We start from the raw sequence: 12230 nt of genomic DNA, 5'->3' as shown, positions 1-12230 counted from the left end.
TACCTACTGCACCACTGCTTCGCCCAGTACTTTGATTTATATAAAAAAATATTTATACATGCTAAAAATTTGGGTGTTTGAGTGTTGCATGGACAAATAAATTTTAAATGGTTTTAAATGACATTTTACTCAATAACTAGGTTACTTAAATTAAGGTTAAAACAACTCAGCATTTTTGAGAGTGTATATATCCTCAGCATGTACAGTAGCACATTTTAAGTGGCACATTACTACTGATAATAGTATAACATATAACTAAGGTCTGATATGTTGTCTGATTTGTGGCTCATAGATCTCAGGTGTCAAATCCAATTCCTCAAGGGCCGCAGCTCTGCTCAGTTTAGTTACAAAACTGCTTCGATACACTTACCTGTAGATTTCAAACAAACCTGAAGGACTCAATATGTTTGATCAGGTGTGTTTATTTATGGTTAAAGCTAAGCCTTAGCCCAATAGGAATTGGATTTGACACGTGGCATAGATAAACTGCACAGTGACAGACGAGAATGAAGCAGATCTCCTTTAATACAGTAAGAACTTTCCCAACTTGCTATATTTGTTGTGGAGTTAATTCAAGCCTTTCTGCAACGATGATTCACACACAATGTTGTTATAAAGTTTGCTTGCGGGCACAGGTGCTCACGTACAGAGGCACACACACACGTTTAGCTTTGCACTGTTTTTACAGGATCCACGGTTACATGATACAGACATCTTTTAGACTAAGGATAAAGACATCTTTTTTGGTAATGTACATAATAAATCTGATGTATGTCCAAAAACCGGGATTGAATTGTGTAGCAATTTTACTGTCTTTATTACAAACATGCACTCTTTTAATGTTTTAAACTTTCAAAACTCATTCCAGAGGTGCTGATAAATACAAGCAAGCCGAACAGATCTTTTAATACCAGGTGCTCTGCGCACGACCTGTCTTTTGGATATGATTATATGCGTTATTTTCCGCAGTTCTATATCACCTTGCGGTGGGCCTCAGAATTGCATGGATTTGGATCCTATTTTAATGTCAGGAAATTAAAAAATCATGTTATTTCTATCACACCAGTATGACAGTGTGCACACTATACCTTCACACAGTTTTGTCCAAACAGCCTCTGAAAGATGATTTTCATCATAGGTGCCCTTTAAATCAACAAGTGGCTATAGTATAACATATGCTGTAGTCTGATATGTTGCAAGGCTCATGCATATAAATGTGTAATTAGCATTTGCTTGAATTGATTTGCTTAAATCAACAAGTGGGTGGTAATAGATAAACGCTAGCCAATGAGATTGCAGCATAAACATTAATCCTGCCCACTGATAAAGGAACCAGCCATCAATAAATATATTTCCATCTATCAATTTTTATGCACACTTTGGAATATCGCATCAGTTTCACTCCTCCAAAAGCCACAGTGCATTCATTGACTTTCGGCTTCATCTCCTGAGGTGCAAGTCATTTGTGATATACTGAAAAAAAGGCTATAAAGAAAAGTGGTTCCTCTTACCGAAGTATTTTTAAATATTAGGCCGAATTTTATCAACATGTGACCATTTTTTTCTCTTTGACTCTTGGATGGAAATGTTACTTTGTTTGGTAATTTTTTATATGATATTGCAGTTTCGCGCATAATTCTAATTCACATCTTTGGATGGAAACATAGCTAATGACTTCCTCATGCTATTTTCTAGCTGAAGAATGGTAAAACACTGATAATAAATCAGAATCTATTCTGCTTTAAAAAGCATGCCTATTTAAAGAGGTCATTTACAAAAGTGCTCAAATCTCGGGCAAGCGAAATGTAGCAAAATCTAATTATAGAAACCGTTGCATGTTTTGTTTAGATGCCTAGCATAAAATTTAGCCTCCCATGCCACTCACTCTCTATGTAGATAGCTGTATCACTAAAAATAAACATTTATTTTTTATTGTTATTATTGTAAAAACCTATATAAATGACCATACATTATCATTTTGACGTATGTTTTCAGCTTTTCGTATGTGTGTCAAGAAGGTCTGAGATGGCTCTCTCCCTCCTTGCTCTGAGTAAAATGTAATAAAAGATATACCTGCTCCAATTTTGGTGTATCAAATTTATCAAGGCATTTGATTCCAATACAGACTTGAAGGAAACGTCATTTCGTGAAAAATGTAACCTGACCCATTTTAGTCTGTAAGTTACAGTACTATTGTAAGCTCTTTGAGCTTTTAGGAGCTGTTCTTCATTTAAATATTAAGCGGAGGTGAGCCTTTATGTCTGGTTAATGCTACTCCGCAGTCTTGACATTTTTCTTCTCACCAGGTTTGCGGCACCTCTGTCTGGTGATTATTATAAAGCTTTGTGTAATAGCCCTGCTTTATCCTTTGGTCACACAGTATGAACACTTGTTTTGCATGTTTGAGTTGCTTGTACTAAAATGAGCATGTTAAAATGTGTGCCGGGTGCCTTGAATGTTGCCAGAGATGTAAAACATTCAACTGCTTACAAAGAACTGGTACTGTATGTATCCCGAAAACAGTCTAACAGTCAAAGTGTAATTAGAAGCAAAAAAAATCTGCCAGATTGCCAAGGTAACGCCTTGGGGGGACATTATTCATAAGGGAAAATACTGTGGAGTTAATTGAGATTTTATTTGCATAGACAGTGTTTGCAATGTGGAAAAGCTTTTCAGGTGAAGACGAATGCAACATCAGCTGATTGTTTCTTGTTTTCAGGACTGATATTTTGTTGTGCTTATTATGTTAGGTGTTTGTGCTCAAAACCAGGCAATTTGGGTCATTTTTAATAATAAATAGATAGAGGGCGCGCTGTGTTGATCTTATCTGACAAGTTTGAGTACTTATTTAACCCAGCAGGCTGGGTTACACATTCAGTGCAATAATATCAGAGTTTCCCACTGGTTTGAATATACTTGCGGTGGTAGCCAGATTGAAACTCCTTTTTCCCAAGGCACACGGTTACCGACAGAAAAAAAAAGTGATATTTAACTACAGTTTCTTCATGATGACGTTGTTATACGCTGTTTCTTTTTATTGGGTTTAGGTCTAAGTAAAAGAATGTTGAAATAAAAAATGAAATTCAATATTTGTTTTACTTTTATTATATTCAGGAGCCATGTGCACCCACTGACAGGTCAAATTCGCTGCAAACATTTTGTACAGTATTGGCAACGCATGTTAGATATTAATAAAATATGCAATATTTCAACATCATCAAATAAAAAAAATATACAGCAAAACAGAAATAAATGAGATGAATGAATAAAAACAGACAATATCTATGAAAAGTATTATATTACATAAATAAAAATTGTAGATTATTTAAATTAAGCTAATTAATTAATTAACCATAACCAAGCGAAAGTACTGTAAATCAGGCTTAAAATAAAAATGAAATGTAAAAATGCATACAATTAACAAAAACATTTGAAAGCAAAGCCAAAGGCTGAATCCTGGACATTTTAGGAGATTTAGAAACCCCGGATGCACACAAGTCCCAAAAAGGCATGTGTCTGTGGGTCCTGAGGGTCTCTGCAGAGCATGTGAGACTGTCTGTGAGTGTTGACAGTTCTTGTGCGCACACAACGAGAAGTAAGAAATGAGTAGGGCGAGAGAAGATTTTCCACTGGTTAATCAATCGTGGATGTTTGGCTATTCACCTTATTCTTTGAGTACGAGCGGGCGGAGCCATTTGAATCTTTTTGGCTCATGACTTCCGGTCTCATTCACTTCCATTTATTTTTAGATGTTAAAAACAGCTCGTTATGTTGCTTGATGTTGCAAACTGATCTTTTCTTCTTATAGGACTCTGCTTTGTCTGTATAATCATGCAAACACTTGTTTGTAGAGCAAGTAGTTTGACTGTTTTCTGTGGTTCATTATTCCTAGTCATTTCTCTTGTAGACAGCTGAATTTGAAGTTCTAAAACAATCACAAAAACAAGCGCACTTTCGCATTGCAGAATAAGGTCAATTGGGCAGATACAAAAGGACTGTAAAAGAATGATGATAGTAAAAACATAAATGTCACTAAATGTACTTGGGTGGCCTTTAATATACCTGGACGGCCTGCCCAAGTAAAGTCTATGTATGGGAAGCACTGAACATAATGTAGTTCTTTTTAAAATAGGTTCTGGGTTGATGATACCTCATAACCTTGTCATTTTAATATTTATCCTTTAACGTTTAAAGAAACTGATTAACAGTGTTGAAAAGGTTATACTGGTGCAAAATTATGTTAGTGGAGATCTATTAGAAAACAACCTACAGTTTCTTAAATTTCAAGGTCACTGTTTTGTCGTATTAGAAGTTTTAATCCTAACAGGATTAACAGCCATATTTTATGAGTTACATTTATTTTGAAGCACAGTGTTAAAAACTTCATTCATTCATTCATTTTCTTTCGGCTTAGTCTCTATTTCAGATGTTGCCACAGTGGAATGAACCGCCAACTATTTCTGCATATATTTTACTCAGCAGGTGCCTTTCCAGCCACAACCCTGTATTGTGAAACACCCATACACTCTCACATTCACAAACACACACATACACATACATCCAATTTTCCAATTCACCTATAGCGCATGTCTTTAGACTATGGGGGAATCCGGAGCACCCGAAGGAAACCCACGCGAACACAGGGCGAACATGCAAACACCACGCAGAAATGCCTACTGACCCAATCGGAACTCGAACCAGTGACCTTCTTGCTGTGAGGTGACAGTCCTAACCACTGAGCCACCATGCTGCCTCATATAAAAAAACTTCGGTCCCACTTTATATATGCTAGTTAAAGTTGTTGCACGTTTGCCGGTTTCTCAAAATGAGCGAGTTTGAGCCACTTGTACATCCAGGAAGTGTTAACTATGAGGTAAACACAAAACAAAACTTTCCATCCGGAGCTCCTTCACGGGACTCCACACTTGTAAACAATTGCTCCATCAGGCTCGCACCATTCACGCGGCTCTCAGTCCCGCCCAGACTCGTCAGCGCTACCAAGCCGACCAATCAGAACTTGCGCTACGCGTCGTTGCGAAGTGTAGTTACATTTTTTGAGAGGTGCACGTCAGCGACGCTGATGGCTACGGCGAAGGGCCATGCGTCAGTGCCGTAGCATACGCAGGCGTTTGACGCAGAAGTATAAATCAGCCTTTAACCTACCCTTAAACCTACCCATGCCACCAAACCTGTCCATAACCCAACCTCTATCCCAACCACAAGTGTTCTCAAATACATTATAAACACAGTAAGTACATTGTATTTTTTTATTTAAGTACATAGTAGTTAGGGGCACTTAATATAAAGTGGAACCAAAACTTCAATAAGGTATTTAAAGAAAAACACTGAACAGAATGAGTGCACTTCATACACTGTAAAAAAAAAAAGTTGAGTAAACTTAAAATAATTAGGCAACCTATCACACATAGCTTTTTGAGTTAACTCAACAAACAGGGTTTGAAGACCAGTGAACTCAAAATATTTTGTTGAATTCTTTAGTTCTCTGAACAAAAAGTATCATGTTCACCCAACAAGATATTTTTGTTTGCTGAACAAAAAATATCATGTTCATTCAACAAGACATTTTTGTTTGCTGAACAAAAAATATCATGTTAACCCAACAAGACATTTTTGTTTGCTGAACAAAAAATATCATGTTCAACCAACAGGATATTTTTGTTTGCTGAACAAAAAATGTCATGTTCACCCAACAAGATATTTTTGTTTGCTGAACAAATATTATCATGTTTACTCAACAAGATCTTTTGTTTGCTGAACAAAAATTTTCACGTTTATTCAACAAGATCTTTTGTTTACTGAACAAAAATGATTATGTTTACCCAACAAGATTTTTTTAGTTTACTGAACAAAATAAAACAAACTGATTCATTATGCATTTACTATTAATTTTTAGGATTCAAATTAAATACACAAGAATAGTCAATTCACTTTTTTTTATTTTTAACTGTGTTCAAATCACAATCCAAAACATTTGCATACAAAATCAGCATTTGACATTAGCCGTGTTCAGCATTGGGCTAGTTTGTACACAACTAGTACTGAATGTTTCCAGATTTGAAAAGATTGTACACTGCCTCAACATAAAATAACTGGCAACCTTACTAAAACCAAGCTATTAGTGTGTCTAAACACTCAAACCAGGTGAATATACAATCATCTAATCAGAGTAAACCCTAAAAGCCACTCCATTCATACAGTCTTTAAAGTGTACTGCACTTTTGTCAACAAAGTACATAAAGTCCAAAAACAGACCTCAAAACATTGAAACAGTGGCACATTAGGAAGTGGTCACGGGTCAGTTGCCGTTACTGTGTGGAGTTTGAATGTTCTCCCTGCGTTCACGTGGGTTTCCTTTGGGTTCTCCGGTTTCCCCCACAGTCCAAAGACGTGTGGCACAGGTGAATTGGGTAGGCTAAAATTGTCCGTAGTGTATGTGTGAATGAGTGTGTATGGATGTTTTCCAGAGATGGGTTGCAGCCGGAAGGGCATACGCTGCGTAAAACAAGTTCATTGCGCTGTGGCGACCCCAGATTAATAAAGGGACTAAGCCGAAAAGAAAATGAATGAATGAATGAACTGAACTCTCGCAGATCATGTGCCACCAACCTCCATAAAACATGCTGAATCACTTAAAAAGTATATTTGAGTTCTTTTGGGTGTTCCATATTCAGTCTATACAAGAGGCTGAACAAGTAAGCGAAGGCTGCAGGCAGATGTGTGATATCCTGAAGTACTATGGCCTCCTCCAAGATTTTAGCGAGGTTCATCACATATTGCAGGGATGCAGAAGTGCCATTATCATCTTCCACCACAGTGAAGATTCCAATCCTTTAATCTCTGGTGCTGTGGTCTTCAGGGTCCGTGTCCTTATAGGAGATTAAGTAATGGGAAAATTAATTGATGTGTAATATTAATTACTACTTATTAATGTTATTACTATTATGCAAAGAAAATAAAAACATGTAATACTTTTGTACATACAAACAGTACCACTTTGAATAGTCTATAATATATAATAATTGAACAATATATTGACAACTTTTTAATATTTAGCAATTTTTTAAACTTTTATTTTACATAAAATTGCAAAGATTTACTTTTATTTGATACAGTTTCAATTGTGAAAGTTGTTTATTGTCCTGTTTAGAATATAACTGAGCCTTTAATTGTCATTCATAAGGGATTTATAAAGCATAAATAGTCCTCACTTTAGATTAGGTCACAACTGGATGAAGTTAAGCTCATAAAGCATATACTAACATACAAAGTAACTATTATTACATACCTTAATATTAGGATATTTAAATGTTAATTTGAATAGTTTATTAATCGTGTACTTAAGCATTCTGAATGATCTTAAAAACACCAACTATTCTTAAATAACTGGTTTGTAAATAATGCAATACTTAAATTAGTAATACAAATGAATCATTAAAGTTAAAAAAAATACAATCATTGAGCACTTCATGTAGAGTTATGCTTAACAGAAAATAAATTAACTATTCGCTAATACTAAATAAATTATTTATAGCGTGCAGCTATTAAAAGTGTTACCAAGCAGACTAATAAATGTAGAATAGGGTATGAAAATGGGTAACTTACCAGACATATCTTGAGAAAGCAAGCAGAATTTTTACGAAGAAAAATTGGCAATCCCTCAAGAGCTGCTCTTTCTCGATCGGTGACAATATCAGTGACCTAAAGGAAAGTCATTTACAAAGGGTGTTTTACAATCTTATTGTTTTGTAAGTAAAAATGTACTTAGTACATTTAAATGAGCATAGTATTTTATTCATGCTGTTGAAAAAACACATGGCTTTATTTTTAAAAAAGAATTTTGTGGTTTCCATACAATGGAATTTGATAATGGTTGTGTTGGCAAATTTAGAAAAATGTTTAGTTTCATGTGACAATTACTTTGAGTTAAAAACTACAGCTATTATTTTCTATTTTCCTCTTTGAATGTATTCATTTGAAATGGTCACTCAAAACAAGTGAAACATCTGTTATTTATCTTACTTCCATCTCACAATCAAAACACAACTTGACACAATTAAAATTAATGCAAAAGGGCTGGACAATTAAATTGTTGCAATTACGTTTTATTAGACTGTATTACCTGAGCATGAAATTCTTGACAGGACAAAATATGTTGCACATGTTAAAAACATCAGACGGGTGTATAAGAAAAAAAAAATCTTAATGAGTACCTGCTCATCCATCTTGTTTAAAGTTGTATCCATCTCTGGACCCATTGAATCCCTTCTTTTCTGTAGAGTTTCAGGAGAGGTGCTGTATATTTATCAAGTCACTCGATTAACTGTCTCAGGAGATCTACATTACAGATCTGAGAAAACTCTGTGCAGATCTACAATATACAAAAAAAACATACATATAAATTTTTACACATAATATATATATATATATATATATATATATATATATATATATATATATATATATATATATATATGTAAATGTAAATATTTAAATGTTCAAATGCTGAATACAGATGTATTTTGAATTACCTATAATAATAATGTTGTTTGTTATTTTTAGCATTATCATTACTACCTTGAATGAAACCAAAGCAATTGCAATATAGTGACTTACCTCTTCCTTAAAGTCCAGGTTATCTCTCTCTAATTTCTTCCTGGCTAAATCTCAACAACTTCTTTTGGGCAAAGAGAAAAGGTTTCTTGCATCTGCTGGTGAATGACCGTCAAATTTCACTGATGATAACAAGTCTCACTTCCTCAAGGAAATCTTGCATTGAATTATGTTATTGTCAATATTTCAGTCCTTTTGAGCAAAAAGAAAGAAAAATATATATTTAGCCCTTTATATTTTTTTATGTAAATAAAAGCTAGCTGACTGTTAAAGCAAGTTGGTCTGAATATGATAGATATTTAGTCGAGCTAACAAATCAAGCAATGAATTACATGAAAATCACACGATTTTCACACAAATTACACAGTTAAACACGTCACCGTTTGTTCCACTGGCTCTGGTTCGAAGGGAAAAAAGGTTATGATGTGCGCAATGCTGACAGCAATCTAGATAAACAGGACATAATGTTATATTTGACTTGGATACCTGATCTGGTATGTTATATGATACTCATTGTATTAATCGTGAGTTATTAAAGCTAATGACTCGATTGAAATCGCTATTTGTTTCAAATACATTCACTCTAAACTTTTATTGATGTAAATAGCCAAAACCAAGTGCACGAAACAAGTAACTCACGGCTAAATTATAACAAATAGTTCCGTATTAGGATACACGCGCACATCAAAGCCAACATATCAAATAATATAACGTTAGATGACAACAAAAAAAGACATACATACCTATGATTTAGCAGAAACGTCGTTGGCCTGCTCTTAACTAGGGATGGCTGACGTGAAACTGATGTTTTGACACAGTGTCGAGATCCCGAAGCGCAAGTGTTTCGAATCACTGCACCGAAGCATGATCCGAAGCACCCAAGTCACGTGACTAAAGTGTTTCGAAACACCTAGTCACGTGACTAAAGCGATTCAAAGCATCGATCAGCTTAGAAACGTTTCGAGACCTGGTGAATCCTAATTTGACTGCCAAGGTCTCCAAATTATCTCTGTCTCAATTGGCTTAGAGCACTGTGGGTTTGCTTATTAATTCTATGCTTAGCATGATGTTTTGGGTTCGAATCCCGACTTCGAAATCATGGTTTTATGTATTTTAATCATGTTTCTGTTTTGTGTAGCCTAAATAGGATACAGCTACAGTTACGCCATCAATTTAGCATCATTTTTGTAACACTGTAAAACAATAATAAATATTTTTACAGTATGGTTGGGTTTAGGGTTTGGGTAGACATTAATAAAATACAATAAATGGGAAATTTAATGAATAATATAAATAATTCTTGATAACTTCAGGCTACCGTTTTTGATCTAGCAACAACCCTGTTTTAAGACAAAAACAAGACATATTTATTCACAAATTGTTTATTCGGATATCAGACCAATGTTGAAACAAAACGATACAAGAGCAAAGCATTACCAACTGGTAATTTTAAAACAACTGCTACCGACTGGCTTCGAAACCTACTACTCCTGCATGGATGTCTGACACCTTAACCACTGTACTATGTTACATGAAGGATTCCATTTTCACAAAGTGGGGTTTAATCCCTCAATTTGTTCAATCGTTCTTTGCTGAAGCTGTTTCAGTGCAATATATATAAAAAATGACCACTAAATGTCACTGTAGAGTGTGGTTTCGAAACGTTTCGAAGCTTCGACACATTTGCTTCGACTGTTTCAGAGTTTCACGAAGCCTCGCTTTGCCCACCACTACTCTTAACCGCTCTATCACGGTCTCTCACATCATTAATACACTGGTAAAATAGATCGGGCAGTCAGATGGGTAGCACATCGCACAAAAACATGTATACAATTATATACAATCGATTATGAAAACGATTGACACGTAGCTCCGCAGAAAGAAAGATGGTTCGTTTTGTCGCGCGCACGTGACAGGTACCCCCTGCAGTGAGCTATGGAAGTAAATTGCGCATGCGCCAAAAGCTTATAAGGCGCATGCGCCAACAAGAAGGGCACGCATCAACGCAAAACTAAGAATTTTGTATTAGTTCAACGAAATATTTTAAGTTTTTCACATTGAAGCACCATATTTGTTGAACAAACTAACTATTATTTGTCAGCATTTCAAATGAAAATATTTAAATTCAGTTAACTTATTAATCTTTGTTCAGAGGACTTTTTGAAAGTTGGCGTTTTTACAGTGTAGGGTCAATCTTGCACCTGACAAGAGCTTTTTTTTTACCGGCAGCCTTACCTTCTGAGCTGCTCTAGAATGGCTGAAACCCTCCAACAGCAGGTTGTCCAGATAAAAACCAAAGTAATAATGACCCTTTTAGACATGGCAAGAGAAGTTGGTTGCTCCAGATCTTTAGAACAGCGGTTCTCAAACCAGTTCCTAGCATACTACCTTTCTGCACATGTTTGAATGTATGTCTTACTGTATTAGACGTTTGTCCCATTCAATCATAAGTGCCTACAAACTGGACATCATGGAATATTTTGAATGAAGTGTGTTCAAATCAAAGGGTATCAAACTGTACAAGACCTGACTTGAATGTAGACGTGATGATTGTGGTTAAATAAACCTTCACACGTCTGTAATAAGATTTGTTTGACATTTCTGAAAACAGTGCAAGTCTTTTTCAAAGTGAAGTAAACTTCATGTTCAGCCAATCTCCCATGTGTATGGAGTTGAGAATGGTTTACACAATGTAGGGAACAAGTTGATCTGAATATGGCTTCTACTTTTCTAAATTGTGTGTTAAACAAGAAAGACATACACAATATACAGAGTGGTGGAATGCCAGGACCAGGTTTAAGAACCGCTGCTCAAGAATATTACATTTTTATAATGTCATGAAAGATAAATGCAGAAGAGGACAGCATAATCAACACTGCAGGTGAAACTGCTTTTGCCATACATTGCTCCATGTTTAAGAGAATTAGGTGTGCATGTGAAGTGAACAAACTTCCATCAGGAGAGAGAAACGAAGTACTAGACTATCCTCTGCTGGGGAACAGTAATGAACTGGTCCAAACTTTAATGATGAGTTTAAAGGGCACCTATGATGAAAATCATCCCTTGTAAGCTGTTTGGACAGAACTGTGTGTATGTATAGTTTGTCCAGTTATTTTGGAGTGATATAAACAAAATAAGTCTCTTTTTTTAAATTTCCTGATGTCAAAATAGGAACTAAATTCCTCTCGTTTTGTGGCCCACCGTAACGTGACTTAGGACTGTGGTTTCCTCGCCCACCAAATTGATTGACAGTCGCAAATTAACATGTCTACATAGTAACACGTATAGCCATATCAACAAGACAGGAATCATCATCAGATGTGTCAAGAACGAGTTTTACAAGTTTAAAACGTTTTCAAAACAGTGCATGCCTGTAATGAATTACAGCGATTTTACTGTCTTTATCACCTCAGCTGCATATCAGTACAGTTATAAAGAAGAAACTTCAATCCTTGTTTGTGGACGTTAAATCAGGTGTATTTTGTTCAATAACAAATAGCAGTGGATATTTACGTGTATCTTGACATATATTATGGTTTCCGCTAAATTCATTCTTTCATGGCGGGCCGCCACACCAAAATTCATCCCGCCATGGCTAC

General features: G+C 35.5%; 1 protein-coding gene and 1 long non-coding RNA gene across 15 annotated transcripts in view; one reads left to right on the top strand and one right to left on the bottom strand.

Moving 5' to 3' along the window:
- grin2da (glutamate receptor, ionotropic, N-methyl D-aspartate 2D, a) overlaps nucleotides 1–12230 on the top strand; it is a 256122-nt gene that overhangs the window by 142007 nt on the left and 101885 nt on the right. The gene's annotated exons all lie outside the window — the stretch shown is intronic.
- Nucleotides 5940–8823, bottom strand: LOC137488476 (uncharacterized). The gene is made up of 4 exons (XR_011007517.2): nucleotides 8635–8823; nucleotides 8232–8389; nucleotides 7624–7719; nucleotides 5940–6887 (listed from the first exon to the last, which is right to left on the bottom strand). It is a non-coding gene; the product is annotated as an uncharacterized lncRNA (long non-coding RNA).

This window comes from Danio rerio, chromosome 19 (genome assembly GCF_049306965.1).
Source record: "Danio rerio strain Tuebingen ecotype United States chromosome 19, GRCz12tu, whole genome shotgun sequence".
NCBI classification, from domain to species: Eukaryota; Metazoa; Chordata; class Actinopteri; order Cypriniformes; family Danionidae; genus Danio; species Danio rerio.
This window is presented reverse-complemented; position numbering and strand designations above follow the sequence as displayed.